We start from the raw sequence: 20,809 nt of genomic DNA, 5'->3' as shown, positions 1-20,809 counted from the left end.
AAGTTCGAGTTTAGGTGCTAAAATCAGAAATAAATCAGTAAGAAAAGTATAAAATTATACGCCTTCGATGCAAATTTAAATATAACTTGATGGAGAATAGCTCGAAACAAGTTTTTTATTAAGTTTATATTCTTTAAATGGATTACACGATTAAGAAAAGAAAATCGTTTTTAAGCTTATGTAGAACGCTTTTTTTTTAATTTAATATGATGAATCGTTTTCAAGTTATTCCTATATATATAGCGGAAGTGCCTTAATTTTGAACATAACCGTATATCTCAAAAAGTCGAGCTCTTAAAAAAACAAGTGTAAATTTGGATTCAGCGACCTCAAATTACTAAAAATTTGATATAAATTTTAAATGAACACAAAAACGGTTCAATTTTGTTCCCATGTATTTCTAAAGAAAACTAATCATGAAAAATTGGGATTTTAGCCACTAAACTCGAACTTAATATCCACCATAAATACTAAATGCTATATTGACAAGTGGAAATTATATCTAATTTTATAATATTTTTATTTCATTTATATTGAGAAGGATCTCAAAAATGTCCCATTTGTGCATGGATATGATTCCACTAATGTAGTAATTGGATGATTTTTTTTCAATGTGGTAAGTTTTTCGTCCATTTGTAATAAAGCCAAAATTTCTATTTATTAAAAATAATTTTCATTTGCAGGATGACAGCAAATCTAATGGTATTTTTTGGAATCTTCTTACTGTTTAATGCTAACTAAGCTGATATCCCTATTTGCTCTAAGAAAATTCTCTTGTAAGTTAAAGATCAAAATACCATAGAATTTGATATTTTTATATTTTATATACCTTTTTAACTTCAGAGGCTTATGACGCAAATCCACACAACAAAAACTAGCGAAATCGGTGAAATTGGACAAAAATGAAATGAAAATAGCAACTTATGGCATATATCTTTCATATGGATAAAAAATGCAAATTGATATTAATTAGTTTCATTCTACTAACATAGAATATTACTCTTTTGAAGAAGCAATTACTAACTACCGAAAAGTAACAGCATACAGCGTACGAATAAAAACATTTCTTTTATTGTATATCATAAGCCATAGTTTTATGTAATATAATAATAATTTTTTGAAATAAAATACTGGTAGTTATGAAAAATTGTCTTATATTGTACGAAAAATTTCTTAGTTGTATACAGGCTTGTTGTACCTTTAATTCCTAAATTTATTTACTTCTTTGAAAATTATACTGATAAATAGTTTATTTGAAACCAATTTCTAAATATAGGATTCCCAAAAACTTGTTCATTTTTCCGGATAGCAGGAATATTTTGAATGAGTGTAAGTACATTCTTCCCACAGCGAAGTATGAATGAACTAAAATACGATGCAATACATAAACTTATTTATAAGAAAATCATGAACTTATCTAGATGAAAAAAATCTTTGGCGCCAAATCATGGTCATTCTTACTATGGGTTAGTTCATTTTTCGTAAACAATAGTAAACTTTTTTTTCGGTGTACTTATTCTCTATTCGTACCCTGAAATGTCTATTGTCCAAGTACGATACCAGGATTTCGTAAAATTGTTTTGGCAGATCATTGTAGATTTTAGTTAAAAGGCCTTCATGCCATACTTTGTCAAATGCTTGTCCTACGTCTAGGAATACAGCAGAGCAAACTTGTTTGTTTTCAAATGCTCTTTCTGCACAGTCGACAATTCGATGAACTTGTTGTACTGTGGAGTGCTTGTTACGGAAACCGAATTGGTGATCCGGAATCAGTAACCTTCGATTCAACAATGGTTGCAGTCTTTTTAAAAAAAGTTTCTCAAATATCTGTGACATAGTAGGTAGCAGTGATATCGGTCTGTATGATGTTACTTCATGATCGGGCTTACCAGGCTTCTGTATTACTATAATTTCCGCAACCTTCCATTCTAAGGGAACATGCCTTAGACGAAAGCAAGCGTTAATTATATAAAGTAATTTTTTCGTTGCTATAGGGGGAAGCTTTTTAAAAATTTTACCAGTTAACAAGTCATACCCAGGTGCTTTTTTAGCACTAAGATCATTCGAAATAATATATTGCAGTTCTTTCAGCGAAGCAGGTTTGATTGCAAGATAATCTACTTTCTCAATTTTACTAATTTGTACATTGACAAATTTACTTTCAAGTGGTGGGCGAAAGATATATATATATATATATATATATATATATATATATATATATATATATATATATATATATATATATATATATATATATATAGATATATATATATATATATATATATATATATATATATATATATATATATATATATATATATATATATATATATATATATATATATATATATATATATATATATATATATATATATATATATATATATATATATATATATATACAATGTTTCAAGTCGATAACTTGTTTCGTTTGGAATTAACGGGATTTGTACAACGGACGGACGGACATCGCTAGATCGACTCAGAATTTCACCACGTCACATGATATATATACTTTATGGGGTCTGAGACCCTATCGTCGATTGCATAAAAATAGTCCACCGAACATTTGAACACAGGCATTTAACATTTTATCTGATAGCAAAATTAGATCCCGAAGTTTTAGAAATATAAGAATGAGGCACTACTTTAAAATAAAAACAATACTTTTAATTTTTTTCAATACTAACAGCTTAGTTTGTCAAATTTATTCCCATGACATTCTAAATACATGTACATGATACTTATATTTAATAATAACCTTTTAATAGTTAAAAAAAAAAAAAAAACAAAAATCAGTTAATTGCTGAAAGTAACAGTACAACTAATAAATATTATTGCATGTGAACACAATAGACCTATTAATAAAAAAATAATATAATCGCAATTAAACGTACGGTGTCATGTTTGCTGTCACTATTAAATGGTTTGTTTACAAACGTGCACTAATAGTAATGGCGCCTCATATAAAGTCCGCCACCGATTTCAATCGTTAGACTCTGCTCTAACAAAGATCGTTTCTAGAAATCGAGGACACAGAAAATTTCTTAGCCCGTTTCAGACTTATTATATCATTCCGAAGAACATTAGAAGATTTAATTTTTTATGCAAACACTGAAATTCCATAGAAGAAACATTTATAAAATTTATTAAAAATGATTTAAAAGTTGATCCTCTTGTTTCTACGCCAATTTCGGCTGTGCTTTCGCTGACGTTGACGTGTGAAGCGTGTGTATTTAAAACAGATATTCATATTATCAATGTTGCTGACACTCCCAAAATACGGAAAAAAGTGAATGTCTTGGGGAGTGCATTTTAGTTAAGTTTATATTTGTTGGTCGCATATTTAAATATATTTATGCTTGATTTATATTCATAAATATTGGCTGAAGACGACTAAACTATATATACATATGGGTGTAACGAAAATAGATTAAAACTATTTCTCGTGCGTAAGAGTAAAAGTCAACTTTTCGAACTTTTGGCTTTTATTAAATTTGTAGAGTTTTCGACATTTTCAAAATTTTTTTATAACCTTCACCACTACTGTGATGCAGGGTATAATAAGTTTGTGCATTTGCATGTAACGCCACGAAGGACCAGTTTGAGATTCATCGTTTAGTATACCGATCGTCTTAGAATTAAGTTCTGAGTCGATTTAGCGGTGGCCGTCTGTTTGTTCATTGTTTTTTGTAAAATTTGGCATAGGGTCTTACTTCGTCTCAAAGACAATCGCTATTGATTACACCCTAAACCACGTAGTGGTCAGGGTATAATAAGTTTGATCTGCCAAAAAATATGCCTACCAGAAATATTGATTTTAGACCCCATAAAATATATACCGATCGACTCAGAATCACCTCCTGAGTCGATCTAGCGCTTGGTGTACGTCCGTCCGTCTGTCCATGTATTTGTTGTTCACAGGATTCCGGTCGCAGTTATTAGCCGATTTTGATGAAGTTTAGTACAGGGAGTTTTTTTGGGCACAAGGACGAACGCTATTGAATTTGGAATAAATCGGATCAAATTTATATGTAGCTCCCATATATATGTATCTCCCGATTTCGAAAAATGGGGTCACGTTGCGCTTATTTTCAAACGGATCGTCACCAAATTTGGCAAAAGGTAATCGTTTTAATCGCCCTTCAAGTCTGCAAACTTTCATCCAAATCGGTTCAGATTTAGATATAGCTCTCATATATATCGCCCGTATCGCCCGATTTTCCCAAATTTAACCACAAAACCCTTATTTATCAACCGACCTTACTCAAAATTGGCTAAATATAATCTTCTATATCACCAACAATATGTGCACAAAATCATCGAAATCGGTTCAGATTTAGCTATAGCTCCCATATATATGTACCGCCCGATTTAGACAAATTATGTCATAAAATCCTTATTTATCAACCGATCGTACTCAAAGTTGGCTAAATGTAATCTTCTATAGCACTAACTATATGTGCAGAAAATCATCGAAATCGGTTCAGATCTTTCTATAGCTCCAATATCTATGTACCGCCCGATTTTCCCAAATTTGGACATAAAACCCTTATTTATCAACCGATCTTACTCAGAGTTGGCCAAATGTAATCTTCCATAGTACTAACTATATGTGCAACAAATCATCGAAATCGGTTCAGATTGAGATATAGCTCCCATATATATGTATAGCCCGATTTTCCCAAATTTGGCCATAGAACCCTTATTTATTATTCGACTTTACTCAAAGTTGGCTAGATCCAGTCCTCTATAGTACTAACGGTATGTGCAAAATTTCATCGAAATCGGTTCAGATTGAGTTATAGCTCCCATATATATGTATAGCCCGATTTTCCCAAATTTGGCCATAGAACCCTTATTTATTATCCGACCTTACTCATAGTACTAACGGTATGTGCAAAATTTCATCGAAATCGGTTAAGATGTAGATATAGCTCCCATATATGTATCGCCCGATTTTGAAATATTTTGCCCCTAATAACCTTATGTTTGACCATAGAGGCCTCATTTCTTAACTGATCTTGCTCAAATTTTGCACAAGGTAAACTTTTGTGGTATTAATCAAACCCCCCAAAATATTATGCAAATTGGTTCAGATTTACATATAGCTTCCATATATATGCATCGCTCGATTTTCCCAAATTTGACCATAATACTTTTATTTATTAACCAATGTTACTCAAATTTCAAATTTTGATGTACTAGCTGATCGTATTTATACGTACTTGTAGCTCTTACATAAGAATATTGCTCAATTTTTACAAATTTGGATTTATTACCCACACTAATTAAGTGATTTTCTCTTTTCTAATAATGTGCTCAATATTAGTGGCATACTAACTCCGTGGGTGCAATATCAACTACTGCCAGTGTTGCTAGAAGTAGGGGAATTTCCCTATATGTAGGTTTTTTCTAATAGTTAGCGCCTTGTAGGGACGTAGGGCCACAATGTAGGGATATTTTCACTCAACACAATTTGTAATAATTTTTACATTTTGGTGGCTCTAGAGGAGGGAATTAGAAGCCGGCAAAGCTTGATCTTTAACAAAATGTGGTAACAACAGTTAAATTTTTTTCAAAATATTATTTCTATAAAAAATGTTTTCAAAATGTTATTTCTATGGAATTTTTTTCTCAAAATATTACTTCTAAAGAATTTATTATCACAATTTTATTTCTATAGAAAAATTTCTCAAAAAAAATTTTTATAGAAACTTTTTCTATGAGCTATAGTCAGATTGAAACAAAGTCCCTTAATTTTCTTCAATATGCCACCGCGGTTTATCTCCCAGAGCTATATCAATGTTACCCCACAATGGTACCCCGCCCGACTTTCTACATTACTTACTTGTTTTGTTTTAGATTTAGATATAGTTCTCATATATAGTTACCACCGATATGGTCATAATTGGTGTGTTTATCTCACGATTTCGTACATCCGAGTATTTTGGAAGATTCGGAAAACGTGCAAAATATGATCGGAATCGGTTAAATTTAGATATAGCTCCCATCCATATATATATATATATATATATATATATATATATATATATATATATATATATATATATATATATATATATATATATATATATATATATATATATATATATATATATATATATATATATATATATAGATGGACTTAGATGTCCCCAGAAGCCAGAGTTTTACCCCAATTTGCTTAAAATTTTGCACAAGAAGAACATTTAGTACTATAGTCAAGTGCGCCAAATTTTATTGAAATCGGTTCAGATGTAGATATAGCTCCCATATATATCTATCGCCCGATATGGACTAATACGGTCCCAGAAGCCAGAGTTTTATCCCAATTTGGTTGAAATTTTGCACTAGGAGTACAATTAGTAGTGTAGTCAAGTGTGCCAAATTTTATTGAAATCGGTTCAGATTTGGATATAGCTCCCATATATAGCTTTCGGCCGATTTACACACATATGACCACAGAGGCCAATTTTTTGCTCCGATTTAGTTGAAATTTTGCACAGGGAGTAGAATTTGCATTGTAGCTATGCGTGCCAAATTGGGTTAAAATCGGTTCAGATTTAGATATAGATATATATGTTTTTCCTATTTCGACAAAAATGGTCAAAATACCAACATTTTCCTTGTAAAATCGCACTGCTTAGTCGATAAGTTGTAAAAATTACTCTAATTTCCCTAAACTTCTAATACATATATTTCGAGCGATAAATCATAAACAAACTTTTGCGAAGTTTCCTTAAAATTGCTTCAGATTTAAATGTTTCCCATATTTTTATACCCTTCACCACTACTGTGGTACAGGGTATAATAAGTTTGTACATTTGTATGTAACGCCAAGAAGGAAAAGTCTGAGACCCATCTTTTAGTATACCGATCGTCTTAGAATCAAATTCTGAGTCGATTGAGCGATGTCCGTCTGTCTGTCTGTCCGTCTGTTGATGGATTTTTGTGTGCAAAGTACAGCTCGCAGTTTTAGTCCGATTGTCCTAAAATTTGGTATAGGGTCCTGTTTCGGCTCAAAGACGATCCCTATTGATTTTGGAAAAAATCGGTTTAGATTTAGATATAGCTGCCATATATATTTTTCACCGATCTGGTCATAATTGGCGTGTATATCAACCGATCTTCCTCAAATTCCGAACATCCGAATATTTTATGAGTCTCGAAAAACTTGCAAAATATCATCCAAATCGGTTCAGATTTAGATATAGCTCCCATATATAGCTTTCGCCCGATTTACACTCATTTGTCCACAGAGGCCAATTTTTTGCTCCGATTTAGTTGAAATTTTGCACAGGGAGTAGAATTAGCATTACAGCTATGCGTGTCAAATTTGGTGGAAATCGGTTCAGATTTAGATATAGCTCCCATATATAGCTTTAGCCCGATTTACACTCATATGACCACAGAGGCCAATCTTTTTCTCCGATTTAATTGAAATTTTACACAGGGAGTAGAATTAGCATTGTAGCTATGCGTGCCAAATTTGGTTGAAATCGGTTCAGATTTAGATATAGCTCCCATATATAGCTTTCGTCCGATTTACACTCAAATGATCACAGAGGCCAATTTTTTGCTCCGAGTTAGTTTAAATTTTGCACAGGGAGTAGAATTAGCATTGTTGCTATGCGAGCCAAATTTGGTTGAAATCGGTTCAGACTTAGATATATCTCCCATGTATAGCTTCCGCCCGATTTACACACATATGACCACAGAGGCTAATTTTTTGCTCCGATTTAGTTGAAATTTTGCACAGGGAGTAGAATTAGCATTGTAGCTATGCGTGCCAAATTTGGTTGAAATCGGTTCAGATTTAGATATAGCTCCCATATATAGCTTTCGCCCGATTTACACTCATATGACCACAGAGGCTAATTTTTTGCTCCGATTTAGTTGACATTTTGCACAGGGAGTAGAATTAGCATTGTTGCTATGCGTGCCATATCAGGTTGAAATCGGCTCAGATTTAGATATAGCTCCCATATATATATTTTTCTGATTTCGACAAAAATGGTCAAAATACCAACATTTTCCTTGTAAAATTGCCATTGCTTAGTCAAAAAGTTGTAAAAATTACTTTAATTTTCCTAAACTTCTAATACATATATATCGGGCGATAAATCATAAATAAACTTTTGCGAAGTTTCCTTAAAATTGCTTCAGATTTAAATGTTTCCCATATTTTTTTACTAACATTGTGTTCCACCCTACACCGAAAGAATTTTCTTCGTAAAAAGAACGAAAAATTTCGTTAAAAGTACGAAATTTGTCATTGTTTTACAACCAAAGAAACTTTTCATTAAAAGTACGAAATATTTCGTACTTTTTACGAAGAAAAATTCTTCCAAAATTTTCGTAGTTTGTAAGAAAAAAATTCGTACTTTTTATGAAGAATCTTCGTACTTTTTATGAAAAATCTTCGTACTGTTTATGAAACAATTTCGTTCTTTTTATGAAAGTGTTTCGTACTTTTTATGAAAAATTTTCGTAGTTTTTATGAAAAATTTTCGTACTTTTTATGAAAAAATTTCGTACTTCTTTCTGAAAAATGTTCGAACTTTTAGAAAAAAAAATTATAGTCGAAAGTGCATTTGGTTGTAGTTGCAAGTGTGAAAAATGACATCACTACTTTACATCTTAAGTTTTTGAATAATTTTTAGTTTTATTGCTTCACTTTTATTCATAGCGCCCTATCACCCAAATGAGAAGTAGCATAGACTTGCATAAAAAATAGAATAAAGGAATACACTCAAGCACATTATAAAACAATTTAATGCCGCGAACGGAAATTTTACAACTTCAATGAAACTTCTTCGTTATTTCAAAGAAAATGTTTCGTACTTTTTATGAAGAAATTTTAACGCAGAATGTTTCGTAAAATATTCGTAAAAACTTCTTCACAAAATTCATGAAATGTGAAGAAAGTTTCGTTAAAAGTACGAACTTTTTACGAAGAAAAGTTAATGTAGAATGTTTCGTAGGAGTTTCGTATATTCGTAAAATGTTCTTCGTAAAATTTACGAAAATGAATGAAAATTTCGTTATTTTAATGAAGAATTCAGGAAGAATAGTTAATGAAGAATTCTTCGTAAAATTAACGAAGAGAATTCTTTCGGTGTAGTGCATTAGCCAACTTAAATTTTGAGTCTATAGATTTTGTAGAAGTCTATCAAATTCTGTCCAGATCGAGTGATATTTAAATGTATGTATTTGGGACAAACCTTTATATATAGCCCCAACACATTTGACGGATGTGATATGGTATCGAAAATTTAGATCTACAAAGTGGTGCAGGGTATAATATAGTCGGCCCCGCCCGACTTTAGACTTTCCTTACTTGTTTTACTTACATTGTGTTCCACCCTAGTGCATTAGCCGACTTAAATTTTGAGTCTATAGATTTTGTAGAAGTCTATCAAATTCTTCCAGATCGAGTGATATTTAAATGTATGTAGACTTTCCTTACTTGTTTTGAAGACGTTTAGTGGGGAAAAAATGCATTTAGCTTTTAGCTTTTTTTCTGGGTTTTTTCATGACCCTTTTAGCTATTTTTGGCTATTTTTATTTTCAACATATTTCTATTGAAATATGGATAAAACGGCGTTTTTATCTAAGCCTTGCTGCAAGAATAAGGTTTTCCACATATTTCAAAGCTCAGTTGAAACATTAATAATGATTCCAGCCATTATGCGGACATTTTTGCAGCAAATACAACTTGTTGTAAAGTTTTTTCCTCATATTCATAAAAGCTATCGTAAAATTGAAATCTACTATTACCATACAAATTTGTTATATAAACTGTCAGTAAATTATTAGGAATATTAGCATTTGACTCGTTTATCCTTTTTATGTTATTATAATATTCTAAAGTAATTACGATATTACTAAATGAAAGTAGTAGATGTGAATTGCTTTGTGCACTGAAAAAATATTGTCGTGAGGCCAAAGATTTCATCTCCTTAAAATACGAACGCGCATTTTGGTTCTAATAGCATTTGTGAATTTCTCTTATATATATACTGTTTTCCTTGTCCAAAAGCCGATAAAGTCGTTTTGTCCTTATAGTTAAGTGATTCAACTTAAAAATTTGTATCTTTTCATGAAAGAATGCTAAGGTCAATTCTAAAACATTCTAAAATTAATGAAGTACAATGTTGAAAAAGACGGTTTTTCATATGTTTGGCCATAAACATTATATGTTTGAAACACAAATTTTTAAACACAATATTTTTGAGTGCAAGCATATAATGTTCATAAACTAGCATAACATGTTTGGGACATATATGTTAATATGTTAGAACATATTATGTTTGGGACATAAAATGTTTGTAAATATAATATGCTTGAATGCAAACATATATTAATTTAGAAATAGCCTATAAACATATATGTGTTTAGTAGCTTGGAGCGCTATTTAACAGGGGGCGATATTGAATTAAGTTGGTGGTTGTTGCTTGTTATTACAAAATTAACATTTTATTTTTCCTTGGGCAATTGATCAGCTACTTCTTTGATCCTTACAAACTATGTGGTCCGCTGTTCGAATCCCCGTCCGGCAAAAGGTAAAATTAAAATAAAAAAATTATAAAATTGAATAATTTCTTCTACAATGTTTGTATTACAGAAAAAGGTGCTAAGAACTAAAAAATCTCGTGGAAGTGAGAAAGATGTCGGGGAATATACAATTGGGCAGAAACAAAATTTTGAGCATTCAGGTCGAAAACCTATGTTGTTAGCACCTATATTACCTGTTTATTTTCATAATTCATTATGATTGTAAATATATAAATAAATAAATAAAATTTTGAGCACAATATTGTTTGGGAGAATTTTTTTTAAGCATATAATATTTTTGGGTGCAATATGCTTCCAAACATATTATATGTTCACATAATAACATATTGTTTTTTAGAAGACAACATTATTGAATTTGGATGCAAAAATACAAAATGTTTGGAACTTAGACTACCCAAACATATATTGTTTAGACCAATATGCTTTCAAACATATTATATATTGGAAGAGATCAAACATATAAATGTTTGGGCAATACCCAAAAATGTATATGCTTGAAGCAAAATATGTTTGGGAGTATATGATACAGAAGCGATTTTTTGTGAGGGTGTAGTCTTTAAACGTGAGGAGTTTTTGTATCTTGACCACAAACCAAAATAGCGTTCAAAAATAGAAGATGTTTTTCAACACTTTATTTTAAAAACGTATACATACAATAATTTCTACTTGAAGTCGAGTCTGAATATGGATATATAAGTTGGCACGTTTTTAAAGCACTTTGATAGCTCATGAAGAAAAGGAAAATGTTTTTACTGGAAAGTGTAAACTGTAGGTATTTTCTACAATTTAAATAAAAGTAATGTATTTTCTACAATTTAAATAAAAGTAATTTCTCACAATTTCAAAACCAAACTAAAATTTTATTAAAAAAAAAATGACAAATCGTTTTTTTACCAAATCCAAAGCATGCTTACATAATTAAATATTTTAAAATAACAAGTAAATAAAATAGAGGCGTTGGAAAGGTAGCTCCCACAAAACGAAAGACTTCCAGTAAAAATTTGTGATAGTAATCAAAATGTATCGATTAAGCAAACATAACTAATATGTCTTAGATATTGTTACAGTCTCACAGAAGTGGAATTAAAATGAAAATAATATGAATTTTAAGTGAAGTAAAGCCTTTAAGTTTGTCAAATTTCAATCAAACAAGTAACGAAAGTCTAAAGTCGGGCGGGGCCGACTATATTATACCCTGCACCACTTTGTAGATCTAAATTTTCGATACCATATCACATCCGTCAAATGTGTTGGGGGCTATATATAAAGGTTTGTCCCAAATACATACATTTAAATATCACTCGATCTGGAAGAATTTGATAGACTTCTACAAAATCTATAGACTCAAAATTTAAGTCGGCTAATGCACTAGGGTGGAACACAATGTTAGTAAAAAATTATACCCTGTACCACAGTAGTGGTGAAGGGTATAAATATGGGAAACGTTTAAATCTGAAGCAATTTTAAGGAAACTTCGAAAAAGTTTATTTATGGTTTATCGCTCGATATATATGTATTAGAAGTTTAGGAAAATTAGAGTCATTTTTACAACTTTTCTACTAAGCAGTGGCGATTTTACAAGGAAAATGTTGGTATTTTGACCATTTTTGTCGAAATCAGAAAAACATATATGGGAGCTATATCTAAATCTGAACCGATTTCAATCAAATTTGGCACGCATAGCTACAATGCTAATTCTACTCCCTGTACAAAATTTCAACTAAATCGGAGTTAAAAATTGGCCTCTGTGGTCATATGAGTGTAAATCGGGCGAAAGCTTTATATGGGAGATATATCCAAATCTGAACCGATTTCAAACAAATTTGGCACGCATAGTTACAACGCTAATTCTACTCCCTATGCAAAATTTCAACTAAATCGGAGCAAAAAATTGGCCTCTGTGGGCAAATGAGTGTAAATCGGCTGAAAGCTATATATGGGAGCTATATCTAAATCTGAACCGATTTTGCTGATATTTTGCAAGTTTTTCGAGACTCATAAAATATTCGAATGTACGGAATTTAAGGAAGATCGGTTGATATACACGCCAATTATGACCAGATCGGTGAAAAATATATATGGCAGCTATATCTAAATCTGAACCGATTTTTTCCAAAATCAATAGGGATCGTCTTTGAGCCGAAACAGGACCCTATACCAAATTTTAGGACAATCGGACTAAAACTGCGAGCTGTACTTTGCACACAAAAATACATCAACAGACAGACACACAGACAGACAGACAGACGGACAGACAGACGGACAGACATACAGACAGACAGACGGACATCGCTAAATCGACTCAGAATTTAATTCTAAGCCGATCCGTATATTAAAAGGTTGGTCTATGATTACTCTTTCTTGGCGTTACATACAAATGCACAAACTTATTATACCCTGTACCACAGTAGTGGTGAAGGGTATAAAAATGTGACTTTTGATATAAAAAAATAGATTTTTTAAGCTATTTTTTTATATATTTTTTTTAGCTTTTTTAGCTATTTTTTGATAAATCTAGCGGTTTTTGGTGAAACAATTCTGGCAACGCTGAATGGGGGGTATATTAACTTTGTCATTCCTTCTGTAACACATCGAAATATTACTCTAAGACCCCATAAAGTGTATATATATTCTGGGTCGTGGTGAAATTCTGAGTCGATCTAGCCATGTCCGTCCGTCTATTGAAATCACGCTAACTTCTGAACGAAATAAGCTATCGACTTGAAACTTGGCACAAGTAGTTGTTATTGATGTATATCGGTATTGCTAAAAGGCCATATCGGACCAATTCTACGTATGGCCCCTATATAAAGTGATCTCCAGATTTGGCTTGCGTGACCTCTTAGAGAAGCAAATTTCATCCGATGCAGTTGAAGTTTTATATTTTGTGATAGTATATGGACACTAACAATCACGCAAATATTCCATATCGGTCCATAATTATATATAGCCCTCATATAAACCTATCCCGGGAATTGACCGCCGGAGCCTCTTGGAGGAGCAAATTTCATCCGATTCAGTTGAAATTTTGTAGGTTGAGAGTCTGAAGACAGGTTGGTCTGTAGATAAAAATCCCCTACTTCATTTTTCGATATTGTAATCGGAGACGGGGACATTCCATTTCTCAAATAAAAGAGCTGAATCTAAACTTCTCTGATTTACTTGAAATTTAAAGAAAACGTAAGAGAAGGCGATGACATTAATATACGAGTAGTGTACAATGTTTTTTCGATACTAGGTACTTGATTTTTTGACACGGGGGATGCTCCTTCTTTTCAGGCTTTAACAACTTAAATTTACATTTATTGACATAGAATAGAAATGGTGCTTCATTTTTCGGTATATGTTCGCAAAGGTATCTACCCCATTCCCGACGTATTAAAAAATGTTGTCAGGAAGAAGAAAAAGTAACTCATTTTTTGTACCCCTATCTTTAACCCTAGACAGCTTATCTGCGTCTGAGAGACGTAGGCGTTTTTGTTTTGGTTTTCCGATCTCCCTCATTTAAATGAGCACCGACAAAACAGTCCTTCAATCTTAAATAATGGATTCGTCTAAATTTATGCGCAATGGTAACCGTTTCGGGACATCTGAACGTTACCCATCAAAAACCATTGGGGTCTACGTAGAAACTCATTCAACAAAAAAATCTTGGCGGCAGATACAGGAGGAAAAGAAGTTTTCGATTATTTTCCCATACACCCTGGCGCACAGCCAGCGCAAAATAGATTCGGAAGATAACTCGAAAGATACATTGCGATTTGAAGGGAACAACAAAATCGGATTAGTCTTACAAAAATGTGTATATCTTAAATGTATTTTTTATGCCTTTATATTATTAAACAATAAATTATTAAAAATAAATAGATTTTTTTGCATAATTTTGCATGCTATTCGTGGTTTAAATAGGGTACCGATAGCAATATTATAGGTTGCCCTGATAATTCAAAAGGCAGTTACTTCAGACAAATAGTTGGCTGTGATAACAAACAAATACAATTATATTGGTTGTGATTGCCAATTCTACTGTCAATTGGTTGAGGCAACAAATTCTATCGGTTAGATTCCGGTAGTAGATGGAACCAAATAAATTGGTGGGCAAAAAAATTGGTTGTCACAACAAATTTGTTTTCTGTGTGTAGGTTGCAAATTTTGTTTATTCGTTTTTTTCTGACTTTTGATTCATGTGCAATTAAAATCCTTTAAAAATGTATTAACTACAACTTAAACTTTCAAATTCAGACTCAATTTCAAGTAGAAATTATGCAATGTTTCATGTACAAATCGTCATTAAAATAAAGAGTTGAAAAATATCTCCTATTTTTAAACGCTTTTTTTGCTTTGTTGACAAGATGCCAAAAGACAACAAATTTAAAGACAATTTCATTAATTTTGAAGAATTTTTCACAATTATTAAAGACAATTTGACTGTAGTCAAAAAATTTTCTGTCATTTTAAGATACCCATTTTTAATTTGAATCACTTAATTATAAGGAAAAAACATCTTTATAGAAAAGTTTATTGTAATTTTGACTAGAAAAAAAAAACTTGATATCAGAGAAATTCGTCTTCTATGCTAAGCAAAAAACGTATTCGTATTTTATGGACATGAAATCTTTGGCCTCACGACAATAGGCCAAAGAGGCTCAATAATTCAAATCTGAGGATAGATTTATATGGGAGTTATGTATAATTATGATCCAATTTTTGCATAATTATCATAAAGCATATATTAATATCACGTATTAAATCTAAAAGTCTAATGAGACCGAATCAGAGGCTTCGGAAATTAAATTTGGTTATCGGTTTATATGAGGGCTACACATAATTATGTAACTATGGACCAAGTTTTGCATGATCGATAGGCTCCAGAAGGCAAATCTGAGACTGGCAACACAATCCGGTGTACACCATCAATAGTAAATAATTGTCCCAAGTTGTAAGCCGATACTTTCGTTCGTATCTCAGACACAGAGAATGAAGCCGCCGAGTCGCGCCGCCGATTTCAGTCGCCGCCGACCATTTTTTGCCAGTCGACGCCGCCGCCGAATATGTCGACTCATCTCGACTCAAATTTAGCCGCCAATTAATCAAAAATATCAATTTATATCAGAAAAATTTCTATATAATTGTCTTATATTTACCAAAATTTTGAACGCAACCAATCATTTTTAAGCTGCTATAATAATTTTGGAAAAATTTAGCTCAGAAAATTTGAACGAAAAGTAAATTTGTTTGTAATATTGGTTGTACAACTAATCTCATTACCATTCGAAAAAGTACAAATTGATTTTATAATGGATAATTGTCCGCAGCCGAATGGACAAATTTATATCGACTTAGCCGTCAAGCCGCCGCCGCCGGAGGCAAAAATTTAGTGTCAGCCGCCGCCGACAAAAATGGATCGGCTTCATTCTCTGCTCAGACAATGTTAGTTTACCCCTCCTTTGGTAAAGGTTATAAAAACAACAAACATTTTTATACCCTCCACCATAGGATGGGGGGTATATTAACTTTGTCATTCCGTTTGTAACACATCGAAATATTGCTCTAAGACCCCATAAAGTATATATATTCTGGGTCGTGGTGAAATTCTGAGTCGATCTGAGCATGTCCGTCCGTCCGTCTGTTGAAACAAGCTATCGACTTGAAACAAGCTATCGACTTGAAACTTGGCACAAGTAGTTGTTATTGATGTAGGTCGGATGGTATTGCAAATGGGCCATATCGGTCCACTTTTACGTACACTGAAAAAAATATTGTCGTGAGGTCAAAGATTTCATTTCTTTAAAATACGAATGCAAATTTTGCTTAGCATAGAAGACGCATTTCTCTAGTATAAAGTTTTTTTCCTTGACCAAAGGCCGATAAACTTTTCAATGAAGTCGTATTGTCCTTATAATTAAGTGATTTGATTTAAAAATGGATATCATAACATGAAAACATGGGCTAAGGTCAACTTGACTTTAATAATTTAGAAAAAATCTTTAAATTTAATGAAATTGACTTTAAATTTGTTGTCTTTTTGCATCTTGACTACAAAGCAAAAAATCGTTCAAATATAGGACATGTTTTTCAACACTTTATTTTAAAGACGTTTTTTACTTGAAGCACAGCATAATTTCTACTAGAAGTCGAGTCTTAATTTGGAAAATAAAGTCGTCTTTAACTTGTTTTTAAAGGACTTTGATAGCATATGAAGGAAAAAAGCTGAAAAAGCGAAAAATAAAAATTTGCTTCCTATAAGCAAGTATACAAAACCCGATTTTAAAAGAGAATTGTGTCTTAAAAGTATCCTTACTTGTATTCTCCGCTTCTTTGGCTCGGAATCAATAGCAAATTTTTTAAAGTAAAGACAAAATGTTTGGAACCGGGTATGCTTTTTTTCAGTGTATAGCCCCCATATAAACGGACCACCAAATTTGGCTTGCGATTGCTCTAAGAGAAGCAAATTTCATCCGATCCAGCTGAACTTTTGTACATGGTGTTAGTATATGGTTTCTAACAACCATGCAGAAATTGGTCCATATCGGTCCATAATTACATATAGCCCCCATATAAACCGATCCCCTGTTTTGGCTTGCGGAGCCTCTAAGAAAACCAAATTTCATCCGATCCGGCTGAAATTTGGTACATGGTGCTAGTATATGGTCTCTAACAACCATGCAAAAATTGGTCCACATCGGTCCATAATTATATATAGCCCCCATATAAACCGATCCCCCGATTTGGCTTGCGGAGCCTCTAAGAGAAGCAAAATTCATCCGAGCCGGCTGAAATTTGGTACATGGTGTTGGTATATGTTCTATAATGACCATGCAAAAATTGGTCCACATCGGCCCATAATTATATATAGCCCCCATATAAACCGATCCCCCGATTTGGCTTGCGGAGCCTCTAAGAAAACCAAATTTCATCCGATCCGGCTGAAATTTGGTACATGGTGCTAGTATATGGTCTCTAACAACCATGCAAAAATTGGTCCACATCGGTCCATAATTATATATAGCCCCATATAAACCGATCCCCCGATTTGGCTTGCGGAGCCTCTAAGAAAACCAAATTTCATCCGATCCGGCTGAAATTTGGTACATGGTGCTAGTATATGGTCTCTAACAACCATGCAAAAATTGGTCCACATCGGTCCATAATTATATATAGCCCCCATATAAACCGATCCCCCGATTTGGCTTGCGGAGCCTCTAAGAGAAGCAAAATTCATCCGAGCCGGCTGAAATTTGGTACATGGTGTTGGTATATGTTCTATAATGACCATGCAAAAATTGGTCCACATCGGCCCATAATTATATATAGCCCCCATATAAACCGATCCCCAGATTTGACCTCAGGAGCCTCTTAGAGGAGCAAAAGTCATCCGATCCGATTGAAATTTGGTACGTTGTGTTAGTATATTGTCTCTAACAACCATGCCAAAATTGGTCCATATCGGTCCATAATTATATATAGCCCCCATATAAGCCGATGTCCAGATTTGACCTCCGGAGCCTCTTAAAGGAGCAAAATTCATCCGATCCGGTTGAAATTTGGTACGTGGTTTTAGTATATGGTCTCTAACAACCATGCAAGAATAGGTCCATATCGGTCCATAATTATACATACCCGATCATCAATCACACAAAAATTGGTCCATATCGGTTCATAGTCATGGTTGTCACTCGAGCCAAAAATAATCTACAAAAATTTTATTTTTATAGAAAACATTGTCAAAATGTTATTTCTATAGAAAATTTTGTCAAAATTTTATTTCTATAGAAAATTTTTTCCAAATTTTATTTCTATAGAAAATTTTGTCAAAATTTTATTTCTATAGAAAATTTTTTCCAAATTTTATTTCTATAGAAAATTTTTTCCAAATTTTACTTCTATAGAAAATGTTGTCAAAATTTTATTTCTATAGAAACTTTAAACTTAATTATATACGTATTTAATCGGCCTTTTTAGTTTAATATATACCACGTATGGACTATGTGGTATATATTACGGTGTTAGGAAGTTTTAAGGTACCTTGCCATCGGCAAGTGTTACCGCAACCCAAGTAATTCGATTGTGGATGACAGTCTTCAGTAGAAGTTTCTACGGAATTCATGGTGGAGGGTACATAAGCTTCGGCCTGGCCGAACTTACGGCCGTATATACTTGTTTTCATTAAACTTAAGACACGAATATTGCATCCCTCCGTTTAAACACGCTTCGCACATAGGCTAAGACTTATATTTTTGGAATTAATAAAATTTTTTTTCTCTGAAGTATTTTTTATAACTTGAATTTTTAAACTGGCATTTCTTTATACGCGAATAGTTTTATTGATACATCACAAAAAAGAATGAAAAGTCGATAAATGAGATCTGTATCATAATCTTTATTTTAAGGAAGCCGTATCTTTGGCTCGACATCAATACGAAAATCCTTAAAGGTGGGTCAAAATAATAAATTGACCCGCGGTTAACTCTTGAGTAATTATTGTGAAACGCGAATAATTTTTTTTTAATTTTTTATGAACTAGCTGGGCCCATCATTCGAATAATAGATTGATAGTTTATTGTTTTTTATACCCTCCACCATAGGATGGGGGTATATTAACTTTGTCATTCCGTTTGTAACACATCGAAATATTGCTCTAAGACCCCATAAAGTATATATATTCTGGGTCGTGGTGAAATTCTGAGTCGATCTAAGCATGTCCGTCCGTCCGTCCGTCTGTCCGTCTGTCCGGCTGTCCGTCCGTCTGTGGAAATCACGCTAACTTCCGAACGAAACAAGCTATCGACTTGAAACTTGGCACAAGTAGTTGTTATTGATGTAGGTCGGATGGTATTGAAAATGGGCCATATCGGACCACGTTTACGTATAGCCCCCATATAAACCGATCCCCAAATTTGGCTTGGGGAGCCTCCCGGAGCAGCAAAATTCATCCGATCCGGTTGAAATTTGGTACGTGGTCTTAGTATACGGTCTCTAACAACCATGCAAAAATTGGTCCATATCGGTCCATAATTATATATAGCCCCCATATAAACCGATCCCCAGATTTGACCTCCGGAGCCTCTTGGAGGGACAAAATTCATCCGATCCGATTGATATTTGGTACCTGATGTTAGTATATGGTCTCTAACAACCATGCAAAAATTGGTCCATATCGGTCCATAATTATATATAGCCCCCATATAAACCGATCCCCAGATTTGACCTCCGGAGACTTTTGGAGGGGCAAAATTCATCCGATCGGGTCGAAATTTGGTACCTGATGTTAGTATACGGCCCCTAACAACCATGCAAAAATTGGTCGATATCGGTCCATAATTATATATAGCTCCCATATAAACCGATCCCCAGATTTGACCACCGGAGCCTCTTGGAGGAGCAAAATTCATCCGATCCGGTTGAAATTTAGTACGTGGTCTTAGTATACGGTTTTTAACAACCATTCAAAAATTGGTCCATATCGGTCCATAATTATATATAGCCCCCATATAAACCGATCCCCAGATTTGAACTCCGGAGCCTCTTGGAAGAGCAAAATTCATCCGATCCAGTTGAAATTTGGTACATGGTGTTAGTATATGGTCTCTAACAACCATGCAAAAATTGGTCCATATCGGTCCATAATTATATATAGTTCCCATATAAACCGTCCCCAGATTTGACGTCCGGAACCTCTTGGAGGAGCAAAAGTCATCCGATACGGTTGAAATTTGGTACATTTTATCAATATATGGCCTCTAACAGCCATGTAAAAATTGGTCCATATCGGTCTTTAGTTATATATAGCCGATGACTTATTACACAAAAATTGGTCCATATCGCCAAAAATAATCTACCAAAACTTTATTTCCATAGAAAATTTTGTCAAATTTTATTACTATAGAAAGTTTTGTCAAAATTTCATTTCTATAGAAAGTTTTGTCAAAAGTTTATTTCTATACAAATGTTTGTCAAAATTTTATTTCCATAGAAAATTTTGTCAAAATTTTATTTCTATAGAAAATTTTGTAATCTACCTAAACTTTATTTCCATAGAAAATTTTGTCAAATTGTATTACTATAGAAAGTTTTGTTAAAATTTCATTTCTATAGAAAGTTTTGTCAAAAGTTTATTTCTATAGAAATGTTTGTCAAAATTTTATTTCTATAGAAAATTTTGTAAAAAATTTATTTCTGTAGAAAATTTTGTCAACATTTTATTTCTATACAAAATTTTGTCAAAATT

General features: G+C 32.8%; 1 long non-coding RNA gene across 1 annotated transcript; it reads left to right on the top strand.

The window, feature by feature from the left end:
- The first annotated feature begins 540 nt into the window (after positions 1-540).
- Positions 541-1,147, top strand: LOC142231731 (uncharacterized). The gene is made up of 3 exons (XR_012720887.1): positions 541-616; positions 684-776; positions 844-1,147. It is a non-coding gene; the product is annotated as an uncharacterized LOC142231731 (long non-coding RNA).
- The last annotated feature ends 19,662 nt before the right edge of the window (positions 1,148-20,809 follow it).

Source organism: Haematobia irritans, chromosome 3, assembly GCF_050003625.1.
Source record: "Haematobia irritans isolate KBUSLIRL chromosome 3, ASM5000362v1, whole genome shotgun sequence".
In the NCBI taxonomy this organism is placed as follows: domain Eukaryota; kingdom Metazoa; phylum Arthropoda; class Insecta; order Diptera; family Muscidae; genus Haematobia; species Haematobia irritans.
This window is presented reverse-complemented; position numbering and strand designations above follow the sequence as displayed.